Source organism: Aedes aegypti, chromosome 1 (genome assembly GCF_002204515.2).
Source record: "Aedes aegypti strain LVP_AGWG chromosome 1, AaegL5.0 Primary Assembly, whole genome shotgun sequence".
Lineage (NCBI taxonomy): Eukaryota > Metazoa > Arthropoda > Insecta > Diptera > Culicidae > Aedes > Aedes aegypti.
Genome location: NC_035107.1, coordinates 265,950,981 through 265,975,929, shown reverse-complemented (window position 1 = coordinate 265,975,929; position 24,949 = coordinate 265,950,981). Strand labels below are relative to the sequence as shown.

The 24,949-nt window shown below is 40.7% G+C and overlaps 1 protein-coding gene across 7 annotated transcripts in view; it reads left to right on the top strand.

Moving 5' to 3' along the window:
- The first annotated feature begins 9,995 nt into the window (after positions 1-9,995).
- Positions 9,996-24,949, top strand: part of LOC5567506 (cystinosin homolog) — a 72,598-nt gene continuing 57,644 nt past the window's right edge. The window contains exons 1-2 of one of the 7 annotated variants that reach the window (XM_021837721.1): positions 9,996-10,168; positions 13,834-14,070. The gene's annotated coding sequence lies outside the window, so the exon portion shown is untranslated. Of the gene's footprint in view, positions 10,305-13,833; positions 14,071-24,949 lie in introns of all 7 variants that reach the window. The other 6 variants (XM_021837720.1, XM_021837717.1, XM_021837719.1 and 3 more) reach the window with 6 other exon arrangements.

Sequence of the window (24,949 nt, the reverse complement as noted above, 5' to 3'; positions counted from 1 at the left end):
GCTGATCCAAGCTGAGTTCAGTAGGCTATTTTTAGCGCACAGTGAGAAAATTTATGTCGATGTTGGTCAAAATAATGTTTAATTACACAAAGTAAAAACAGTCTGAAATGATTAATCTAATTTCATAATAAGTTTTAGTTTGTTCAAAACTGATTAATTAACTTAAATAATTTTATAAATTATAGTTTGATTATTTTTTTATTTGTATTTTTCATAAACCTATTACATATGCATTGAAGTAAAAGTTCTCTGTATGAATATATTTGAATCATTTGAAGGGTTAGTCCTCAGAACCCACCTGAATAGAAAGATATTCGAATATCTCGATTTTTATTTTCGGAAATGGCCAAGTAAATCTTTTTTCTTAGAGCGCAGTATTTATTCAGTGTCAGTGTGAAGAAATGTCATTTCAAATGTAGCTGGCTATAGAAATTTATTTAATCAATTCTGTCAAAGAAATTTATATTTTTCTTGTACGGAAAAACATCTCGAGCAGGCGAAAAAAGCTTAGCAATAGAAAATAATATATGGATAGCTTAAAGTGATATTAACTTGATAGATATATGATATAAAATATCTGGAAATGATATCTAAAATAAACTACTAGAACAAAATTTGCATGTCATATTTAGATTCTGCAAGAGTTTACCAATAGCTGCGAGCTATTCATTAGATCTGCGTACATCAAATTTTTCATAGGTTTAGAAGTTCCAGGAATTAAATTTTGATATTGTCTTCAGATATTTTATCTCTTATGTCAATCAAGTCAATATCACGCTTTGTTTGTCAGTACTTTGCTCCTACTCGGAATACTTAGCTTAAATATTTATTTTTGTTTTTCACAATGATTCTGCATTTCTGGAGACTGATCATGTTTATTTTCTGAACAGCTATTTCAAAAGTTTTAAGAAAGCATAATTTATGAGCTTTGAAATGCATTCGGAACTCAACACGAATTTCGGATATTTTGTCCATTTTATGAAATTTAGCTATAGTGTGATCGCTTTTACAAGGCTTATTTATTGCTGAACAATGTGTTTGTTAATCGTCATTTTGGCCTCTATTGGATCAACTGTTCTCATAATATACTGAAGCTGAATTAGGATTTTATAAGATACTTATTTAGCTCTTATTCATGCTTATGTTAAACATGTGGAAATAGCTGAAGTGCGACGCAAGTAAAACGTTAGTTCGTCTTCTAAATATCCTTTTATACATATACATTTGTTTAGTGGAATATTGGCTTTTTAATTGGGGGAAACATGTCTTGTTCAGCTCATTTGTAGAACAATCTTGACTAGTCGAATGAGAATCTTTGGAAACGTTTAATAAGTGGCGATTCAACTTTTGTTCATGCTAATGCATAACGTTGAACATTGATCTAAGTTTGTGTTAAAAAAGCACCTTCTCAGCTCTTTATAGAGCAAATTTGTTATTCAGCTACCATTACCATTATTGAACAATAATTAAACATGCATGCTTGTTTGTGGCTCTGAATTGTTAGTTGGGTAGCGTAGATGTAATTTTTGCTATATGTACTGCATATGGTGAGAGAATAGAAGATAGGTACCATATTGCGGCGCTTATATTAAATCCACATCCAGCGGCGGCGGTAACGCGCAGAAGATATGCGCGCAATTCAAACGCAACGTCAAATTTCAAGTAGGCTTGGATTTTTTCGTGCTTCAAGGACACAAATGTTTCAAATTTGCTAAATCTGAAACATTTATTGATTTTCATTATCACTGCGACGGTATATCGACATTTTCAAATAATCGCATTACGTGGATTTATCTTGCAGAGCACAATATTTTAGACATAATGAATATGTTCGCAATAATCACCCGCTGGTGTAAATTCAAGCATCGCATAGAGTGGCATCTTATTTGATGCATAAAATTATTAATCGCTGCATCCCAGTTGAGTTTTACCATCAAACGTACAGAATTGGTAAACATCACGCCGAGAACTTTGATGGTGTTGCCCGTTTGTAGCCATGGTACGACTAAGGGATCTCTTTCGATAAGACCAATGTCGATCGCTTTGGTTTTTTGCCAGTTCAGTTTTGCTCCTGACACCAGCTCAAAACGAGTGAAAGTTTCTCTCAATATCTCTACTCTCTGGGTAGACGAGCAAATGATGGTTATATCGTCGGCATATGCAACGATGAGATCTTCCTCACATATACTCTCCAGCTCTTTCACGAGCGGGTGTAGATATATAACGAATAGATGCATGCTCAGCGGACAGCCTTGTCGCACTGAGCGTTGTATATCAATGGGTGGCGATAGATGGCCGTTTACCAATAGTCGAGATGATGCCCGATCAGCAATTTGAGCGAGGAGATCCACAAGGTGTCCGTTAAATCCAAGTGAGTGCATGGTTTGATGTAAGAAGGCACGACGAACTCGATCAAAGGCCGAATCGAGTCGAATGAAATTAGTTTGGCTCTCTGTTTACGTTTTATCACCTGAGCCAACCGATCTTTTAACGAAAGAGTTGCTTGGAAGATATTTCGTGATGAATTAGCACATTTCTGTGCGCTGGAGAGTATATCGTGAGTTCTCATGATTGTCTCTAATCGGGATTTTAGGATTCGAGAGAGAAGTTTATAATCGAAGTTCAGTAGTGAGATCGGTCTATACGACCGAACCGTTTCGTCTCCTCCTTTCTTCTTGACCAGCACGATCACCCCATCTACACATTCAGCTGGGAATTGACCGGACAGTGCTTCGTTGAGTATCAAGTTGATCTCTCGGTGTATGACGTCAAAGGTTCTCAGATAAAATTCCTTCGGGATCCCGTCCGGGCCCGGCGATTTTTTCGAAGCACTTGTTTTTATTGCTGTGATGATCTCTTCTGTACATATAGCACTCATACAGGCTTCATTTGTTGCGTCGTTTATTGGGATTGCCCTCTCACTTTGGAAAAAGTTGTTTAGGCCGTTCCTAACTACAGCCTCTTCAGTATATAGCGATGAATAGTACTGGTAGAGATGTTGTTCTATATCTTCTGATGAGTGTAGTATTTGGCCGTCCACGCTTTGTAGCCGGGTAATAGTCGTGCGTTTACGTGTTCTTTCTCCGAGATGAAAAGATGAGATGTCTTCCCCGGCGATAAACGATTCGTTGATACGTGTGAACATCTTGGAGAATTTGCGCTGAAGCGCAAGCATTTGTGCTTTTAACAAGTGTATAGTGGTGAGGAGTGCCGGTTGTCCATAGAAATCATCGTATGCTCGACGCAGTTGACTGTAGAGCCTTTGATGTTCGCAATGAAATTCGTCGTACGCTATTTTTGATTTCCAGCGGAAGAAGGACTTGAGTTTTCGTTTGGCACAGAGAAGCCACCATGCCATCCAGGATGCATAATTCCGTCGTTCCCGGGTCCAGAATTGCCAGCGATAGCGCAACTCTTCAATGTTTTCTTGTGTAAGTAGATGAGGGCGGAGGGTCCAGAAACCGCGTCCGGGAGCTCTGCCGAGGGACGGGAGGCAGATACGAAGAGTGTCTGCTTGGTGATCGGAGAAAGAGCAAACGTGAGTTGCTGAGTTCCGAAGGTGCTGTTGGAGACCACGACTCACGTAGAAACGATCGAGCCGAGAGGAAGAGTTTGCTGTTACATACGTATGGCCACTAGAGCATCCAAGCATCACAGAGCTGCAGTTGTTGAGTTGTATTTTTGAGAGCGGGACTATCATTGCTGCCTGTTGCGTCGCATTGCCGGAGGACACAGTTGAAGTCTCCGGCCAGAATAACGTTCGGAGTATTGTGACGTAAGTAATACGAAATCGTGCTATTGAAAAACCTCTCTCGTTCAGCTCTGAAGGCTGTCCCGGAGTGTGCGTAGGCGTTGCACAGCGTGACGTTGTTTATTCGAAGTGCTATCAGTCGGCCATCTAAACTTCTCTCCACATTAGAGAACTGAATATACTCTTTAAGAGCTATTGCTGTGCCTCTCCGCATGTGGTCGATGTTGCAGATGACATTATAGCCCGGCAAAGTGAGTTGGTCATTTTCAACCTCTTGAAGAAAGATTATGTCCAGTTCCATGGTGCGAAGAAAAGTCCGAAGTGCAACGATTTTTGTTGGGCTAGAAATGTTGTTTATATTAATATTGGCGATGTTGTAGCTGGCGTGATCCATTAGCGGTGTTTCCTTTCTCTCGAACCTTCTCCGTCATGTGTGCGAGCTTTTTTACCAGGTGGACGGCCGCGGGGTTTTGAGCTCGAGGAATCATCGGTTTCTTCTTCATCTGAACGATTGCTTCTGGTTAGGTTTTCGTCGTTGTCGATTGGCTGTTGTTGCAATGTCGGTTTTTTGAATTTGCCGACGGGCAGTGGAGGCAGTTCCACAACCAATTGCTTTACAGCAGTCGGTGGAGCCAGTGATTTCGTGGTGTTGGAATTCGAAGCGGAGGACGATTGACTTGATGTGTTAGCCACAGCCACAGAACATGATGGAGACACCATCTTCTATGGTGACAGAGGGCTCGATTGGCTTGTCAGATAGATCGGGCCCGGGACATCCTGTCTACTGCAAATCGCTGCAGTTGATATAGGGCATGTCCATTGCCTGGCCACAGCTGATGTAGTTGTATTTGTAGATCTCGGACGCACAATAGCGCCGGTTGAGGGTTTTTGTTTAGCAACTTTCGCATACGATTGCTTGTTAGACTTGTCCGCGGACGGTTTTTGAAGAAGAAGTTTCTTATTTTGCACACAGGATGCTCCATTGTGTACAAAATCTTCGCAATGGCGACAGGTGTGATGCTGCCTAAAATATTGGACATATGTAACTTCACCATCGATGGTTACGTAGGAAGGAATGTTCACTTTGACCATCATTCGGACAACCCATAAGCCGGTGGGAACTCCACTGAACTCATACTTGCTCTCCCATATCTGTTCGGAGGCTTTTAACACTTCTCCATATGCACTGAGGAATTCTTCGATTTTTTGTTTAGACACGTCTTCTGAAAGATCGAAAAGTTTCACTTCGACGGCTCCGTCTTCTAAATGAATTCGTAGCTTATACGGTTTGTCGTCTACTATGACTTCATGTACGTTGTCATGGTCAGACACCACTTTTTGAGCCACATCAAGACTGCATACTTTCACAAAAGCACAGCCAGCGCTTCTGCTGCATTCTTATTTCTTCAAACCTAAGTCATTGGCAATGAAACGGTGTAGGTCTTCGTAAGATGGTTTCTTGGGCACACTCGAATAATCAATTCGAAACGTGTTCTCGCGCCGACTCAACGCGGTTGTCGCGCGTGAAGATAAAAAAGGCGAAACTCGCCAGGCGATAGCGAAACGAAATCAGGATAGCTTGCGATCGACTCTCGTAGCGAAACAATAGCGTTAGAACAAACGACTGTTCGGCTCAGAGGTTGAGCGATAACTGACATAAGAACACTAAGCTGGGAAGCAGGTTCTGTCTCAGTGAGGACGTAATACCAAAAAGAAGAAAAACGTCATTTCATATCGAAATGCATACAGTTTGCCTTATGAAAGGTGAAACGGTTAATGCAATACGAACGTTTTATGTATCGTTTTAGCATCAACTCACATCTACACTCAGGCAAAATGGACTATCGATAAACATAGGAACCAAAGACAAATTAAAGACCTCCATGTCCCTTGCAGTTGCCCAAAAATTTTATGGCTCATAAGGTAATCTAGAATGCCGTGAAAAGTGTACTGCGATCTGTCAAAACTTGGGTACCTTTTGCACTACCGAGGGACCATATGCAGTACTAGAAGTGGTACCCAATCTGAGTCCGAGTGTGACGGACCTGTAGGAACCCCTTCGGGTTGAAATTCATAAAATTTGCCTTATGAAACCGAAATTTGAAAACAAAAATAGTTTTCGCGGCAACCTGGATTCGAACCAAGGACCTTACGATCGATAGGCTCGTTCGTACACCCCACGCCTATCGACGCCTTGATGTGGAGTGATGCTAAAACGATACATAAGACGTTCGTATTGCGATAAGGGTTCATTCACAAATTTCATAACGCCAAAAATGGTCATTTTTGATACCCACCCACCCCCTCGTAACATCTTTTGTATGGAAATCCTTCATATTTTGTATGAGCTGTAACATTTCGAAGACACCCACCCACCCCCTACAGTGTTATGAAATTTGTGAAATGGGCCCTAATCGTTCCATCTTTCATAAGGCAAAATGTATGAATTTCTTTAGTCCAGTTCACTGCGTGTAGGCGTCGATAGGTGTGTGGTGTACGCATGGGCCCAACGATCGCAAGGTCCTTGGTTCGATTTCAGGTTGCCTATGAATTCCAACCCGATTTATTGTAGTGCATTGGCATAAGTGGTTCCTATGTATTTCGATACAATGGGGATTCGCTCGTTGGGGGTCCGCTACATGGAATGACTCGATGGTTGGATGTTCGCTGGTTGGAAAATATGCCAACTAAAAAGCACTCAAATGTCAACAGAAAATGTCAAACTGACTTTGACGTCTGATTACCATCGCATTGAAGTCTCCATATATAGAGCAAATGCGTATGTATATGTGCGTTTCGTGACGATTTGCTCTCCAGATGCGTTAGTGTGAAGCATTTTCAGCAGCTGTCAGTCGTTCCAACTAACGAGTCGGATTCGTTAGATGGAAGGCAGTCGTGTTCCAACCAGCGAATCCCCGCTGTAGTCCATTTGCATGAGTGTAAAATTTTTACGTGTATAAGATGAATCTCATAAATTTATTATGAATTGAAAGCTACACTGAGAACAGCGTTGCGGTTGAAAATACTATATCAGAGGGTTAAATTAAATACACAACGCCACTTGATTTGTGCAGACTAAATTCGCATTTATTTAGAATATTTTGTGCATTCAATTTTATCATGGCACCATTTGTATAGTAAAAATTACTATATCATGGTTGAAAACTTGCAGCAGACCAGAATCGAATCGAGGATCTGGCGATTGTCAAGCGCGAACGCTAGCCGCTAGGCTATCGACGCGGTTGAATTGAGAGGGAACAAAACGCAAATAAAAAGCGTTCATGATAGCTCAATCGTGGTTTGAATAGTAAATTTAAAAACACCTTCATGGTTCTCATTACTACAACGCTTGTTTCAGTGTAGTTATTGACTTCGCAGCACTAAACCGTATTCGCACCTGCTCACGCGATGCGAAGTTTTCTGGATGCGAAGCTAATGTCAAAGTCGAAACAATGGGACGGCGGCTGTCGAAGTATATTGACAGCTATAGAAGGTATGCTCTTCACGACTGTGCATTAGTATTAGTAGATAGTTATGAACTTTTTCGGGATTTGCATAGCGTTTGTTATATTTTAATGCAATTTTAGTAAATTTAGGCATTTTGGATAACAAAATACCGATGGCTTGGCAGAATAATTTGTAACTTATCCGATTGGAAGGTTATTCAATGCATTTGTTCTATTTATTATGAGTATTTTCCATGTTTCTCATGCAACCCATTACCTCCCTCAGAAATAACTAGTCGTGCAATTTGTTTCTTTTTTATTTTACATACAAGAATATATTTACTAAATGTACATAGAAAGGCCTTATTGTACGGAATGCAGGAATTGAATCCGATATAATTTCTGAAATTTGACCGAATGTCTAGTTCACATAAGAGGCCTAAATACAAAGGAGTGGGAGTGACATTGAGTTCGATAGTTGTCAAATCTTACATCAGGATTTTCTTTATTTTCTTCCACTATGGTCCTGCTATTTGATTCTCGGAAGTGCTTGGAATAAACGAAAAGATTCGTGGTATTTGTTTTCAAGTTTTAGCCCAAAAATGTTAGCCATCGGTCCCTCTGCACATTGATCGTTGGAAATCTATGGAACGTAACCGGTTCACATGGTTCTGCTTAGGGTTTCTTCGAATATAAATTGCTCCTGCATGTCGGAACATGACAATTCGACATTTTGATGGTAAAATTTAAGCGACTTAATAAATTATTAATGAAGATTTAAATCTGTAGACTCAATGGTATTTCAATTTACATAATGACAGCTCGTCCCGTAGTAACATTTGCCGAGCAATGATTCAAAAGCAATTTCCACTCTAACTTCAAATGTATTTTAAAAGTAGTTCCAGGGCACGGAAGAATATTAAATTTTGGATTATGGCTCAATTTTTAACGTAGAATCATGATATGTAAAAACTTGGATACCCCTAAACAATCCAATTGAATAAATTGAATTTATATTCCGATTTCAGTACAAATCCGAAGAATTTTCATAACTATTTTATCTGTGTGAGTATTTTCGTGTAAGATAAACAAAAATGCAGCGTACCTTTAGTAGCTGTCAAAATACGTTGGGCGGCTGTGACGACTCCAGGCGGCTATGACAGATGTAAATAAGCGGCTAAACTGACCTCTTACACACTAAGTCATTATTGACGAACTTCAATGAAATGTTATACAGCTGGTGAAATTAATATTTCTGACGTCGAAATTTCACTGAAAACTGTTTTATTTTTATCAATTATGATGTGTGTTACTATAATTTGGCAAGTAATATTGATAATCTTTGTGAAGTCTCATTTATTTTGATGCATGTGGTGTAAGAAATCAAGAGAGTTTTTATACTTTGTTCTGAGCAATTTTCTCTAACTGTGTAAATAAGTTCGCAGCTCTAAACAGAACTGCGATTGCATTCTGGATTTTACCAAAAAATACAATATTTTACGCATGAACACAGACAAACCTGAGTGTGGTTTTCATTAATCAATCCAGCTTTTTAAAAGCGCTAACACGGTGAAAATCAAATATTCTAAATAGCATAGTGTTTAATATTTCTTTCACATTTTTCAAAATAATACTTCGTGATGCATATCAAATATAAACAGGATGATTATGTTTTATACATTGAAAAGATTATTGGGCATTTATTTCCTTTTGTGAATAAGCGTTACTAGTTGCTAATCTTGGAACTTGTGGAAATTCATTGCAGCTTACTGTAAGCAAGTAGCAACAGGTTCGCTGGTAATTTTCGAGTTGTAGCAAAAACTTACTGACGGAATCCTATAAAAAGGTAAATAATTTGGAAATAAACAAAATTAAATTGTAACGAGCTCAATTGTTTAAAATATTTGATATTCTTCAGCTGATTTTAATGGAGCGATGGCAGCAGAAGTTTGCGAGGTCGAAGGTGATCAGCAGGAAGCCCGGAAGCACATTCTAAGACTGAATAAAATTTTGCAGTACTTCTGCTGCAGAATGATCCGGAAACTATTTATCCAAACTAGCAGCCGGTAATAAAGGAATGGTGAAGAGCTTTTCGTCGGAGCGTTCCAGTGGCAATCAAGCAGCAATCGTACGGCACTTACTTGCGCTATTTTCCAAACAGCAGCTCATTCTTCTAAGATCTATTTTCCTCCGGCCGAGTAGTTAACGCAGCACATCATTGTCAAGCAACTTATCCATATCCTGTTAACAAATATAAATTCCCCTAAGAATAACTACAATGAAGTTTTTTTTAATTTGTTTACAAAAGCAGAAATAACTAATGGTTTTAAGCAATTCAAAGAATTACCAATCATAATGCGTCGAAGATCAAATATGGATTTAGTATGATTTGTATGCTATTTAACATATATTTTTTTAACCGTGAATGGCTGCCGCAAACACACTCACTTTCTGGTAGGGAACAATCGATTTGACGTTTGGCTTGGGTCGTTTTATATTGAACGAACCCAAGCCAAACGTCATATCGACTGATCCCTACCAGAAAGCGAGCATGTTTGCGGCAGCCATTAGCGCTCGTAAAAACCTGGATAAAAGGCATTTTTAGCCAATTATGGAAAGATTTTTCCCAAGGTGATCTCAAAACTGTTAGAAATAAAATCCAACTGGAATTTCAGATGTCAAACGAAAATTTAATCACCACACTACTGGAAATGCATCAGTGGTGGTGTGTTCGACGCATCGCGCAGCAGCGGCAGCAGCTGATAACAACATTTTCGCGAGCAAAACCAAAACAAAGGCCTTGTACGTGTGTCATTCAACCAAAACAAAACCGCCCTCCGTTTGTTTAGCAAAAGATTGTCGTCGCAGTTTTTTTTCGTGTAATCCAGGCGAAAATAATCTTGTGAATTATGTGAACTGCAGAATCTGACATTACATTTTGGTGTCTTTCGGTCAATTCCAATCGATCATTGTAAGCGTAAAAGCAAAAAGTGTTTGAAAAAAAAGTGAACTTGAACGGCTTCCTTCCAGATCAGCGTAGCGATTATATTTCGGTGACTACCTAGTCATTAAAGTTAGTGCGTATTAATTTCTACGAATCGTGCATTGTATGTTCTATTGTTATTTTTTCATAATGAAACGATATCTATGATCGTAGTGTATTATATTCTAGGAAATGTCGATAAGAGCCTAAATCTCACTAAACCGGTTGAACTAAGGCAACGTTTATAATACCTCAAATTGCAAGTTAAAAAGATTCGTTTTGCAGTAGAGTTTTGCTTTCAAATTATTTGGGTCAATCGAAGTAAAATAAAAAAAAAAACGTGGGAAAAAAGGTAAAAAACGTGTAGTTAAACTTCTAAGTTTTTTATGCCCTACACACAAATAATCTAAAGTAAGAAAGTCACAAAATTGTTACCCTTGATTTTATATGACTTAGGGCCAATTTCTTCACCTTCGCTTAAGCCGTAAACCACGTTTACTCATATGGTTAAACTAGGTTTAATGCCTAAGCGGTGGTGAAGAAACCGCTTATTAAAGGTATTAGAGCAAAATCTATAATGCCGTGAAAAGTGTACTACGATCTGTCAAACTTGGGTACCTTTTGCAGTACTAAGGGACCAAATACAGTACTAGAAGTGGTACCCAAAATGAATTCAAGTGGAACGGACCTGTTAGGATTGTATTGAATAAAAAATATTAAAATGTATTTTTGACTATTTAAATATTTTAAGATTTTCTGGAAATGTTCATGAAAGCCTTTTAGCTGGATTCTGAAATGTAGAACATAATATTTGAAATGCTACAAAGCGTTAAATAGTAGTTTACGCAACAAGTTGCAGAATGATGATTTTTACAGCACGAGTCGTATGTTTATGCAACGAGGCTTGCAGAGTTGGGTATTTACGACGAGTGCTTTAAAAATCGAGTTCTGCAACGAGTTGCGTACACCATTTTTTGCAATTTCGTAGAAGACCGCTTGAGGGTATCAGAAATCGCATCGTGATGCATTCACCATCATTTTGCAATTTCTGACAATTGTAGTGTAATGATTAATAATGCAACTCAAAACAGTTGCGTAATAAAAAAAAAAACGTTGCGTAAGCGTTGGCTATAGTCATTACATAACTGATTTCACTATTACCTCACTGCATAATTTAGTGCCGTAAAGTAGACTGTTTCATGACAGATTGGAATGATGAGAAATTGCAAAATAGTTATTTATGCAACTAGTTGCAAAATTATGCTTTTTCAGCACGAGTCGTACAAATACGACGAGTGCTGAAAAAATCGAGTTTTGGAATGAGTTGAAAACAAAATTTTGTTTTGTTTCATGGATCACACACATATTACTTACAAGGCTCACACATTGAACTTTCCGCTACCAATTAAAAATCTCCTGAGTCGGATCCGGACCACCCATGGAAAGTAATGAAGAAATTTTTAGGCACTGGATGGATAGCGTTCCAAGAGTTTCAGACATTCGAAACAGTACTGAAAAGTGATATGTTTCAGCACAAGAAACAGTGCTGAAAAGTAGCAATTTTCAGTACTGATTATTTTGATAGAGAAAGTAGACCATTATATGCAACGGAATTGCAAAAAAGAATGTTTTTTGCAATATCTCATCGTACTAGGCTGTTTTTTATCACACCAATCTGTCATAAAACGGCCTACTTTCCTGCACTCAAATATGCAGTGCGGGAATAGTCATTACGCAACTGAAGCCAATTCTGTAATGATTCATTACGCAACGCTTTCTCATTACGCAACTGTTTTGAGTTGCGTAATGAATCACAACACAACAATTTGTCAGAAACTGTAAAATAATGGTGAATGCATTTCGATATAATTTCTGATACCCTCAAGTGGTCTTCTACGAAATTGCAAAAAATGTTGTACGTAACTCGTTGCAGAACTCGATTTTTACAGCACTCGTCGTAGTTATCCTACTCGGCAAGCCTCGTAAATTTACCACTCGTGCTGTAAAAATCATCATTCTGCAACTTGTTCCGTAAACTACTATTCCAACTTTCTAATACCCAAACCCGCCTTCAAATGGCGTTCCCTGTAAAATTTGAAATTCCGACATGTCGGTCTTTAATAAACTGGTACTTCTGCCAGACATCTCTTGTCTTGGGCATATCCGGACCAAGAAAACCGGCTTTGTTAGTCCTAGATTTTGAACGGTGCGTCTCTTCCAATTGATGACAATAAATTATTTCGCGAATGACCCAAATTGACCTCCCAATCGAACCACACGCTGATTGATGCTGTCAATTCTTGAAGTCGAATGCACGCTTTTCTATTTTTATTAGCGTGTAGAATGCCAAGTGGATACAAGCAAATACCTTGTATCTGCTAGCCTTATGAACCCTGTTGACCCCGCAGAACTCAATTGATGAAAGGTCTCTTCGGTGCAACCCTTTCATACCCAGGTGAATTTGTACGTTCTTGCCTGAATGAGTTAAATATCCTAATGAATCTTTTCAATTGGTCCATTCAACGCACTCGGGCGAAATCGCCTCAGAACAACTAAGCCAGCCCGCAAAGGGTCAATCTATGCGTAGATAAACCCATCGAAGCACATTCATCTCGTGCGCTGCCCCAATCGCGCCGCCACAGTCGAAACTAATCAACGAGTTAAATGAACTGAACGCGGACGCGTAGCAATTAAATTAATTGAGCGTCGCACAGATTCGCGTCTCGCCGCCGTCGTCGTCGTCGTTGTCATCGTGTTTTGGGAACGAAGATACCATACTAAGAAGTGTATCGAAAAGTAGTCGCAAACATTCAAAACGATATGTCTCAGTGCATAGTTTATCTCTTTCAAATTTTTTTTGAGCTTATTTGTATTATATCAACAATTATTGAATAAACCAAAAAAAAAAAAATATGAAAAATATAGAATTCTAATATAAATAGAACATGATTCATCCAGCATTCAACACAAAATCTTGCAGAAAATATAATTTTTAAAGTGTCTTCTTTAGATTGGATGATTTATAGTGAAAAAAGTTTATATGAAAAAAGGAACTTTTAGTGCCGATATTGCCATCAACGTGTATAAACAGAACAACGAAAAAAAGGTCTTTTAAAATCCCGTTTCTGAATTTGCTCACAAAATTCTGGTTCATGTTGTTTTAGTATAGGGAGCCGGATCCTATTCTTGGCACTTTTTGGCAGTGAGGTTTTTTGAAAGCTACAGAACTCCTATTTGGCCACAATGTACGTCGTACTTAAGCGCTTCTTATTGTAAAGTTTCAGAAATTTTGGCCGAGAAAAAACTTCCCATGCCAAAGTGAATCATGGAATGAATTTATTAGCACAAACATATATTTTTTCTTGACATTTCTGGCATTTTTAACCATTGTGTGATTGATTATGATACAAAATGTCGTTTTATTCAAATATTATCACCACTACACTACTTTTCAATACATCATTGTAAGGTATTTCTAATAATTAAATTCCTCGTGAGCTTAGTTCAATATTTGTAAGATTGTTTTAGATGTTAGCGACTACTTTCCGCTACACTCCTCACATGCATTCATCATCTTCGTTTGCCGGCCGGCCGCAATTCGTGCGCGTATCTGATGCAATAGTTGATTAAAAAGTTCTTGAAAATTTGTGCAGGGAAGCTCGCCGGCGCTAGAAGCAGAAGAAGAAGAACAATCAATAGGAAGAATTTTGCTGTGAATGAACCAACCAACCATTTGGTGGCTGTGAGTGAGTGGAGAGTGTTTCAGAAGATAGGGCCAGGCCAGTTGGTGGGAAATTTGTGCGGCTGGCTTTATTGAGGCACTGCCTGTTGCCGTCGTGGAGATTGACTGGACCGGGTGCAGTCCTACAGTTGGAGCTGTGGAGCATTTGGTAAGTAATATGAGTTTTGATACACCGTTGCGAATTTCAAGTTAATTTTCAGCAGGGGATCAACCATTGTCAAAAGACGGGGTTGGTGGTGTGATGCTTCATAAGCAGAAGGTCATGGGTTCAATCCCAGGCCTGTCCCTTTCCTCGTACTTTGTAGTTGTATATCTCTCACTTGCTTCTGTCTTCCATTCTAAATCTATCACACTCAAACTATTCGTTCATAGCAAACGCTAGAACCAGAGACGAACAAGAAACCGTTTCCCTAACGTTTCCATTCTTCCACGCGCATGCCTTCCCTTACGCCTGATTCATAGGCAGTCTGCTAACCACAAAAGCAAACCTCTCTGTCATGCCTTTCCCCCAATCCAAACACTCCCGCATGAACTGGCGTAGATGCAGTGGTATATACGGTCTACGTGGGAGCCAGTACCGGGTACCCCCGTTGGTTTGACCACATTTAATCTGAACACTTTTTAATTTGTACCCCGCTAATTTGCACACCGTTTAGATTAAAAATGGTTCAAACGTCATTTAGCTCATGGAACGGAGTAGAGTGAAATGGAACGCTGTGGAACGGAACGCAAAATCAAAACAAAACAGTGAAAGAGGTTACCAGAAACACGATTCTAGAGCGACGAGATGTTCAAAATAAAAAAGAGCCCCGATGGTTTGCATGAGGTACCGTTCAAATTAGCGGGGGTGCACAGTATAATGCATCATCGATTCCTTCCCCTTCCCCACATTGGTCTGCATTCTGACGTGGCAGGCACCATTATCGTCTAAAAATAGAAGATCACCAGCACTTATACACTGAGGATGCCTGTTAGTCCCAAGCAGTCATTCGGTTGGTTCCTTGTGTAAGTGCAGCTGATCTGGCGATACTGGAGTAGCATCCACGGGTGACCAATCAAATGCCCATTCGCAAATTTCATAACTCTGTAGAGGGTGGGTGGGTGTCCTAGTGTTGTTACAGCTCATACAAAATTCGAAAAACATTCATACAAAATGCGTTACGAGGGGGTGGGTGGGTATCGAAAATGACCATTTTCGGCGTTATTAAATTTGTGAATATACCCCAAGCTCAAGCAGGGGATCAACCATTGTCAAACATATTTATCATATTTATATTACGTAATTATTTTTTTTTTAAACGGTGATAAATAGCAATAAAAAGTCAAAATATGATTATGTTTTGCCAAAATTTTCTCTATTTCTCGATTAATTTTTCAAATCGACGTAAGTAACTTTCATACGGTTTTGAGAAACTTAAATAAGAAGAATCACAACCTTTCTTATAAAACTGTTTTAAAATGAATCCCCCTTTTAACATTTTTTTTACCGTGTACATTGCTTACATTTTGCATACAATCAGCACGCGTTAAAACTCAAAGTAGTTCCTATCACTTCCCACAAAAATTGTATGACAAAATGATAAGCCATTTCAATCATCAGTTACTTACGACGTTTTTGTACCAGTGTTAAATCGACTCAAGTAGTGTTTTGTTTTAATTCGTGTCTCCCATACAACGGAGCGGCGAAAGTAGCGGTTAGGTTGCGAAAGTGGAGAATCTTACTTTCGTCGTTTTGTAAATCCGGAAATTAAACGTTCTAAAAGTGGAAAATCGAGTTGGTTTAGAGCGGAACGTGTAGAATTTCGTCTGCGAAATACGTAGGATTGATAAAGTAAGTTTGTTAACTTTTCTGACTTGAGTCTGTTTGAATAAGTCTTCGAGATTTGTCTATTCATAGAAGCATATACTGTTAGCATATAGCATAGTACTCATAAAAGGTTTGCTAGCGGTGATAGATGACGAAAGATGATGAGTGAAAACACTTTGTAAGCGCGTTAGAAAAGCATTATTATAAATTGGACATTTTTCATCATCATTCTACTCTTCCGCTGTTATGTATCACATATCCTGATTATCAATTGGTAATTGTAAGTAGCCAATTTATCTGGGACAAACTTTAAGTTTACGCTCTATCGCCAACTTTTCCAGCTATTCTTTGTTCTTAAGCTGTTTGGCCCTGCCTTAGCGAGTTGTTAGACTGCCCATACTCGCATAACAGTCCCATTTGAATTTTCATAATTTTTCAGTTTTCTTCACGAATCGTACTTATTATTAGTGTACTTCTTGGTAGCATATCTAAAATTGTATCTTTGTATGGACAAAATGCGAAAAAAATACCAAACTATGTGCGTCCCATATTGAAAGTACCCGCATAACAGTCCCATCAGTAGATTACGATGAAATTCAAACCAACCCTTTCCTGTTATGATTCCTCCAATCTTGCATCGTTGTTTTCATTTAAAAAGAAAAAGAAAAACTACTAATTTGAGTATTATAAGTCAACTTTATTCCATGAAAATGTAGTTTTTGCTTGACATGACTTCATTTCATTCCAGAATGCTTCTGGTGATATTAATGGTTGAAGCATATTAAGTTTTTAATTCTTGAGAAAGTCTAAAAAAATCATAAAATAAATAGCTTTCCTCCAAGTCAAAGCTATACCTCTTACATCTCTCGTCCTCTGGCCAATTAGCAACGAAATCTCCGCCTCCGGTAGGGTCTTTTTCCAACGACATGGAGGGGAAAGCTTTTTGGGCCAACATAGGCATACGCACATCACCACTGGTATCGTCGACTGGTCAAACTATGTTTTAGTGATACGATAATTAATGCTGAGAAATAAGAAGACATATCTTAGAAATTTTTAACAGCTTTGCCGAAATCAGGCTTACCAAAGCTTGTCCGATTTTATGCCTTGATAGCTATTAGTATTATCTATGTTACCAACCCAACATAAACGTACTGCTGATGAATCCAGGGGGTACTATTCATATTGGCTGGCCGCAACACTACCATCCGCCCAGGAATATCTTGAACACTGTCACTACCTTCACCATATAGCTGATTATTTTAAAGGAAATATTGAAATTAAAAGATGATAGCACTAATTTTAGAAAAAGGAAAAGTGCTTTGGAAACGTAATAAACTTGCCAACAAATGTGTCAAGGTGCGCGATAACAAAGTAAGCGAGTCCCAAGTAATAGGACTGGTATGCGGGTATATTTGCATTTGATGAGAAAAGTACTCGGATAACGAGTCCCACCTACTATTATCTTGGATTTGTACAGTAAAATCAACTGCATTAACAATATTTTATTCGTTGAGCATTTTCTTATACTGTAATGATAATGTGTTGAGTAATGCCACCAGAATTTTATGTTGCCACCAGCGGCGTTACGAAAAATTTTGCAATAAGTTTCAGATGCGTTTTTCTCGGCATGATGATTTTCCAAATGGGACTGTATTGCGAGTATGGGCAGTAGAGTCCGCGGCTATAAAGCAAAGCCATGCTAAAGGTTTCTGGGGTCGATTCCCGGTCGGTCGACTTCCCTGGTCATAGAGTATCATTGTACCTGTCACACGATACACGGCGTTTCTCTCAGAGGCCAGGTTTTTGGCGCTGGACTCTGTAGAATCTCTTAAAAAACACAGGTCTAAAAGCAGCTCTGTACAAGCGACTAGTGCCGCTTTCAAATCACTAGCCCATCATCAAGAGTGCCATCCGGCATATTGAGACCGATGCCTGTGAGGTCCTAATTATGGTATACTGACTGCATAAGTACCATGACTGAATCTTGGAATACCACATTGTAACTTGGCGCAACAGGGCTGAGAGTCGTGCTATTCCACTACCCTAGTAAGAATGGATGACACCGCTCCGAAACGGCGAGTGGGGGGCCTACAGCATGACAGGAGATAACAACAACGCAGTGAATGTGGCGAATACGTTCACAAGAAGTGGTTTACTGAGGTCACCTCCAACGATGACAGCAGTAGAAGAACCAGTCACAACAGTTGCAACAGTAGCAACAGGAGGAAGTACAGTAACGGATGCAGCAGCAACGACAGAAGACGCAGTACCACAGAATCCAGGCTGCAGTGGGTTGAACTTAGTTCCACATAAGCCGAAGGTAGTCGTGGCGAAGAGCCTTGCAGAGGAACTCCACAATTACGTGGACAATAAGAACAACATCCACAAGGAGATAAATCTCATGATCGTACGGATCCGAAAGGCCCTCTCATCGGCGGTGAAAGAGTACGATACGGCAGTGGTCAACCGAAACAGCGGAGTACGCATTGGGGACGGCTAAAGCTGCCCTCGCTATTACCTCGGATAAGCGAACGAAAGAGTGGTCAGCGGTGGTGGAAAATACACCAGTGTCCATGACTCCAAAGAGAACCTAGCCAGGAGATGGGAGACCAGGCAGATCCGAGAAGCAGACGTGATAGGATACTATGGACGCCGCTTCTAGAGAGATGCGTTGTACAAACGTCACTCCATGGGATAATGAGTGGAGTAAAGTCGTTGGTAGAAGCGACAACAGACAAAGGTACAGAAAATGGCGTAGAAGAAGAATGCAAAGCCTCTACTTGGACAGATGCCACCAAAGAGAGACGCCGTACTCGCCAAAAAGGGACGCCGTGCTACAACGTACGCAGTGCTTCTCAAAAGCTTCAGAGAAGACCTGATGTTAAGGGATCTAAGCGAAAACATGGTCAAAGACAGACGTACCCAAAAAGGTGAGAGGCTCTTTGAGTTGAAGGAGAATCCTACAATTGACGATTTAGCGCTCCTGAATTGGCAAGCTGAGGGATAAGGCAGAAGTGAAGGCTTTATGTCCGGAGATTGTACGTCAGAAGAAGAGCTGAGTGATGCACTTAAGTCACAGTGTAACTTAGGCGACGTGCAAATAGCGATCCGATTGAGAAAGGTGTATGGAGGCATACAGACAGTGATGATTCGTCTGCGGGTGACCGCTGCTAACAAGGTATTGGAGGTAGGCAATGTGTCGATTGGATGGTCGAAATGCCGATTGAGAGTCGAGCATGCAAAAATATGTTTCAAGTGATTAAGCTTCGGATACCGAGCAGGCGTTTGCAACGGGCCGGAGAGATCCAAAATGTGCTGGAATTGTGAGGGAACGTGTCATCTTGTGAAAGACTGTACACAGATCCCAAAGTGCATGCTATGCACTCCAGAAGACGGAAATCATCATCAAACGGGTGGCTTCAAATTCCCTGCCTACAAGACGGCGATTGAAGGCCAATACCAATGGAGATAATCTAGATCAATCTGAACCAATGCGACACCGCACAGTAGCTGTTGTGGCAGTCAACGACAGAAAACACGTGTGATGTGGCGATTATAGCAGAGCCGTATCAAGTTCCATCTGATAACGGCAACTGGGTGGCGGATAGAACGAGAATGGCTGCGATACATATTATGGACAGATTCCCTATACAGGAAGTGGTGGACAATTCAGTTGAAGACTACGTCATCGCCAACATCAAAGATGTTGATGTATGCAGTTTAGCCAGATGCTGGATCAGCTAACTGACAATGATGTTGATGTATGCAGTTCAGCCAGATGTTGGATCAGCTAACTGACAAGTTGATCGGACGGAACCCGATTCTCATTGCAGGAGACTTCAATGCCTGGGCTGTGATGTGGTGCAGCAGAGTGCCCAACGCAAGAGGATATATCCTGCCGGAAGCCTTAGCGAAACTAGATGTACGATTGTGCAATGAAGGCTCCGTTTGCACATTTCGGAGAATTCACGTTACGTTTTGCAGTCCTGCACTGTCGGCGAATATGAACTGGAGAGTTTGTGAGGAGTACACCTGCGTCAACAATGGGAAGAATTACTAACGTGCGGAAGTGGAAGACGAAAGCCTTTAACATGGAACTATTCATCACTTCGTCAAGACGGCGATAACGAGGATATCGACGCCACCGAGCTAACTCAGAGGATGGTAACGGCTTGTGACGCAACTATGCCTCGAAAATTGGAGCCGATGAACAAACGGTGACCAGCTTACTGGTGAAATGACTTGATCAGCACGCTTCACGCTTCTTGTCTCAGAGCTAGAAGGTGGGCTCAGAGAGCAAGAATGGAAATGGAGAGAAAGGAACGAAGGACGACTTTTCGAGAAGCAAGGACTGCACTCAAACGGGAGATCCAGCTTAGTAAATTTAATTGTTATAAGGAGCTGTGTCCAGATGCAGAAACCAATCAATGGGGTAATGCGTATCGAGTCGTTATGGCAATGATCAAGGTCTCTTTCCGAAGCACGATCCAACGTCCTCGTCACCAACGTCGTACGGTGAAGACGCAGATGCAATCGCTGAGGAACGGCAAGTGTCCAATGACGAGTTTGTACAAGCGGCGAAACGACTAAAATCGAAGATAGCCCCAAGTCCAGATGGAATACCGAACGTGGCGCTGAAAGCTGCCATCCTGGCATATCCGGACATGTTCAGGAAGGTGTTACAGAAGTGCCTTGACGAAGGTAACTTTCCTGGAATATGGAAGATCCAGAAACTGGTACTGCTGCCAAAACCAGAGAAGCCATTGGGAGATCCAGCCTCGTTTAGGCCCATATGCCTGCTGGATACGCTCAGAAAGCTTCTGGAAAGAATCATACTTAACAGGCTGACGAAGTGTACGGAGAGCGTGCGCGGGTTGTCGCAAATGCAGTTTGGATTTCGCAAAGGCTTATCGACGCAGTTTGCATTCCGAACAGTACTCGAGTGTGCCGAAAAGGCGTCGAAGCAGAAACGAACTGCGCCGCCGCATTGCACAGAAGGCAAGTTCCCGACTATCTGTGTAAGATCCTGAAGAGCTACTTCCAGATCAGAATCCTGGTGTACGCATCAAATGGAAGGCAGAAATCAATACAAGTGACAGCGAGCGTCCCTCAAGGTTCCATTCTCGGTCCAACTCCTTGGAACGGAATGTACGACGGAGTCTTGACGCTGCGGTTGCCCAAGAATTTGAAAGTTGTCGGTTTTACAGATGATGTATCATTACGGCAATGGGCGTGGCGCTGGAAGCAGTGGAGATGTCAGTGATGGAAACAATTGACGTAATCGAGGGCTGTGTGAGCGGAGTCTGCAGATAGCTCACCACAAAACAGAGATACTGCTAGACAGCAGCTGCAAAGCGGTTCAGCTGATGGAGGTCAACGTCGGAAGGTATGTGATTGCACCGAAACGCGTGTTGAAGCACCTGGGATCGGCAGAATTTCAACAGCCACGTTGATTACGCATGTGAAAAGTCCGAGAAGGCAATGAACGTAATAGGGTGTGCGCTCATGCCAAACTTAGACGGTCCAAGCAGAAGTACGAGGTGTCTGCTAGCTTACATCTCATCATCGATACTGAGGTATGGAGTTCCTGCTTGGGGCAAGGCAAGTCAACACGTAAGTACGTGACACGCGGTGAACAAAGCAATAACGCATATCATGTCGTCGCTGCAACAGTAATAGCGAGAAAACCAGAGGGCGTCAGGCCGCGATCGAAGTAGGCGAGATCTTCCGTCGGGGACTATGCCGTGTAGTACGAGCATGTAGTATCGGTGATGAGTAGACATCGAGTCGGAGTAGGCTAGATCATCCTCCGAGGACAAGCTGAATAGATCGCGAAACAGTACCGGAAAATGGTCGTCGGGGCGCCTGTGAATTGGAAGTTTGCCTCCACCGGAATCGCAGGACCAACCTCGGCATCTGCGGGAATAGCATCGGTTCGAGACACTTCGGCCGTCGGGGAAATTGGCCCAGGCATGTGACCGGCCCTAAAATGTTAGTGACGGGGCAGAGACAAATAGCAGCCAGAGCGAATATAGCCAGAGATGACGAAATGACGTACAACAAGCCCTCAGCTCACTGAAGTAAAACCATGAGGTAGTTCCGGGGGATATCGAACTTGTAGCCCAAGCCAAATAAAGGTGGCGTGGTACAGAGTCGTTTTCTCTTTTTTTTTTGTCTATCACACTCGAGATGTGTATCCGTAATAGACCGTTAAGCAGTGCTGGGAATGGTAATAGTAGTAGGCTTGAATTTTCGCGAAAATCACGTGGCTCTCCCAGTACAGTAGTTCAAAAACGTGAATCTCATCAAGTAGCCTCTGTTGGGTGCACGAATTTTCTAAATCATGAGTGTCATTGAAGGCTCTAAATGCGGGAAATGCAGCGGGAAATAGAACATTTTTCTACAGTAATTTTGGGTTGCCCTTAGCAACGGGTGTTTTGCAATTTTCAAGGCTTTTTGCCTACAGCAGCGATGGGCGTGAGTTTCACTGGCTTCGCTGACTGTGATTGGCTTTGTTTGACTACTGTAGAGTGAATTTCAGATTTTTTCCCAACCCTGCCGTTAAGTAATAGACCTTTGAGTGAGAACCACAGATCCTAAACCCCATTAACATCCCAGATAGCCGGGGTAAGTGAAAGTTTCTAGCTAGAAATGCGAAAATTCTATTAAAAAAAAACTATTTCGACAGATACGCGATTTTAGACTACCGCTTGTAGACTGACACTGAAGAAGACTACAAGTGATAGTTAATATACGCGTATCTGTCAAAAGATAAGCAATAAAGACGGAATTAAAACATACAATACTCAAATCTTATTATGGGGGTGTAACTTGAGGTTTTTACAGTTTGATTTTTTCTAATATAAAAATGGGAAGCTCCAATGTTAAGGTTATGTTAGAAGGAAGTTTCTCAACAATATTTTTATACTGTTAATTTGATTCTTAATGATTTACATAATTTTGAGCAAGCAAGAACTTCTAGCAACAGATTTGTATGATTCACGCTTCAATAAGCTAGGGCAAACCCTACGGTTGTGGAAAAAGCGTCAACTCATCACAGGACTGCACTTCTGCTGCGATGCATGCTCGCTAATTGCACACGGCAGATTTGTTTTGTTCGACAAGTAACCCACTGATTGTCGCGTCATCAAGAATTCTTAGCAAATACGGGGTGCCGGTGATGACGTCGTTTCGCACCTCGATCTGAGTAATTTGTCACGCGTTCCCCTATGCCTATATGGGCTGCGTCACTCAACAGATATCGGAGCATATCGGTTTTGTTATCTGTTTGCGTGGAGGTCGTTGCAATCGCTGCCCAAGTAAATTGGATAAGAATCTCTCGCTGATGTACATAACACTGATAAGCTATGAAACAAGCTCGATTCAACCAGATTCGATGGTAACATGTTATCCGAGAGATAGGAATTAATCGTTACCTGTGTTCGTCGATGTAGATGAGATAAACTTTTAAAAATTTCCTACTGGAACAGAAAGGGATGTTTTCCTGAAACCCTATCTAACACTAATAAATCGGTCACTTTAATTTAGTTATGTAATGCGATCGTGGTTTGGCTTAGTTATTGAAAACATCGGCAAAACATTCCCACCCACTTGAACTTCCGAGGAGCGAATTGCGGGCTCGACAGCTGTTTGTTGCTAGTTCAGAAGAAATCCCCACAACCAAACTCAACTGGCTCAAGTGCAATTTATTATATTTTAAGTGACAAGCTTTTGCAAAACATAATTTCCGCGCGGTTGCAGTTGTGCAGCGCCCGTAAAATCGCCAACTCGGTCGAACACGTGATACACGTTGCCAACGGCGCCTTTAACCCTTGAATGCCCAGGATCAAACTTCTGGTTGGCCGAAAAAAAAATATTAACAGGTTTGGAATGAAGGAATTTTTTTGAAGATTATAGCATTTCTCGCGTAACTTTTCAAAGAACCTATTGAAAATTGAGAGGCTCTCTATTTACTTTCTCTTTAATCAATAACTGAGACACACTAATCTCGGTCTGCGTTTTTAGTATGAATCGATAGCCATTGTTTTTTATATCTATAGTGAAAAGCTTCCCAAAAGCCTTAGTATTACACTGTTGCAAAAATGTAAAGAGTTATATTACAAACTCTGAGAATTATTCGAACCGAATTGAAAATTGGTTTCACCACAAATCACATTCTTTCCATGCGTATATCGTGTAACAGGTACGAAAATAATCTATGCCCTGGGAAGTCGATAAAATTTCCTACTCAAAAGATATCTGTATTTTTAATCTGTGTTGTACAAAATGAAGGTATGCAATGAACGTCAATTACATTTGAAAATGAAGAAACTGACAACTACAATGCAAAATTGTCAAAATTGCAAAACTTTGGCAGAATGCATTTTTTTTTCAAAAAATCTTGAAACTGTTTTAACGTGAACATGCATCGAAGCCAAACCTTGAATTTTCAAGAGCACAAACTAGAGAACTAGACAACCGTTTGTGCCGAAAACTTAACTCAATGATCACTCGCTGGTGGTGACCAATCGATTAGATTTTCAGCGCGAACGGTTGTCAGGCTTTCTAGATTTGTACTCTTGAAAATTCGAGGTTTGGCTTCGATGCATCTTCGCTAAACAGATTCTTGACCACAAAATATTCTATAAAATCTGTAAAATACAGATAAATCTGTATATGTGGCAACTCTGCCTGTTGCTCGCCGAAAAAACGGAAAAATTTCCAAAGATTTCCAAGATATTTTTCCAGAATAGATATGTTCTTATCCTATTTCTGGATTTTTCTAGTTTTTTTCTGAGCAATATCACTGAACCATTTTTATTAGACGGGGTTGGTGGTCTAATGGCTACCGCTTCTGCTTCAAGGGTTCAATCCCAGGCCCGTCTCTTTTGTCGTACTTTTCTTCTATCTACCACTTTCAATATATCACAGTTGATCAATCACAGTTCATAGCATTTGCTAGAACTCGAGACGGACAAAAATAAACCGCTTCCTTACGCTTCCATTCCTTTATAATTATAGCACGCCTTTCCTTACGCCTGATACATAGGCAGTCTGCTAACCAAACCAGCAAGCCTCTCTGCCATAAAAATGACCCCGCTCCTTCACCCTTCCCGCATGAACTGGCGTTGACGCAGTGGTATATACGGTCAACCGTGGGAGCCAGTTCAATGCATCATCAATTCCTTCCCCTTCCCCTCATTGGTCTGCATTCTGA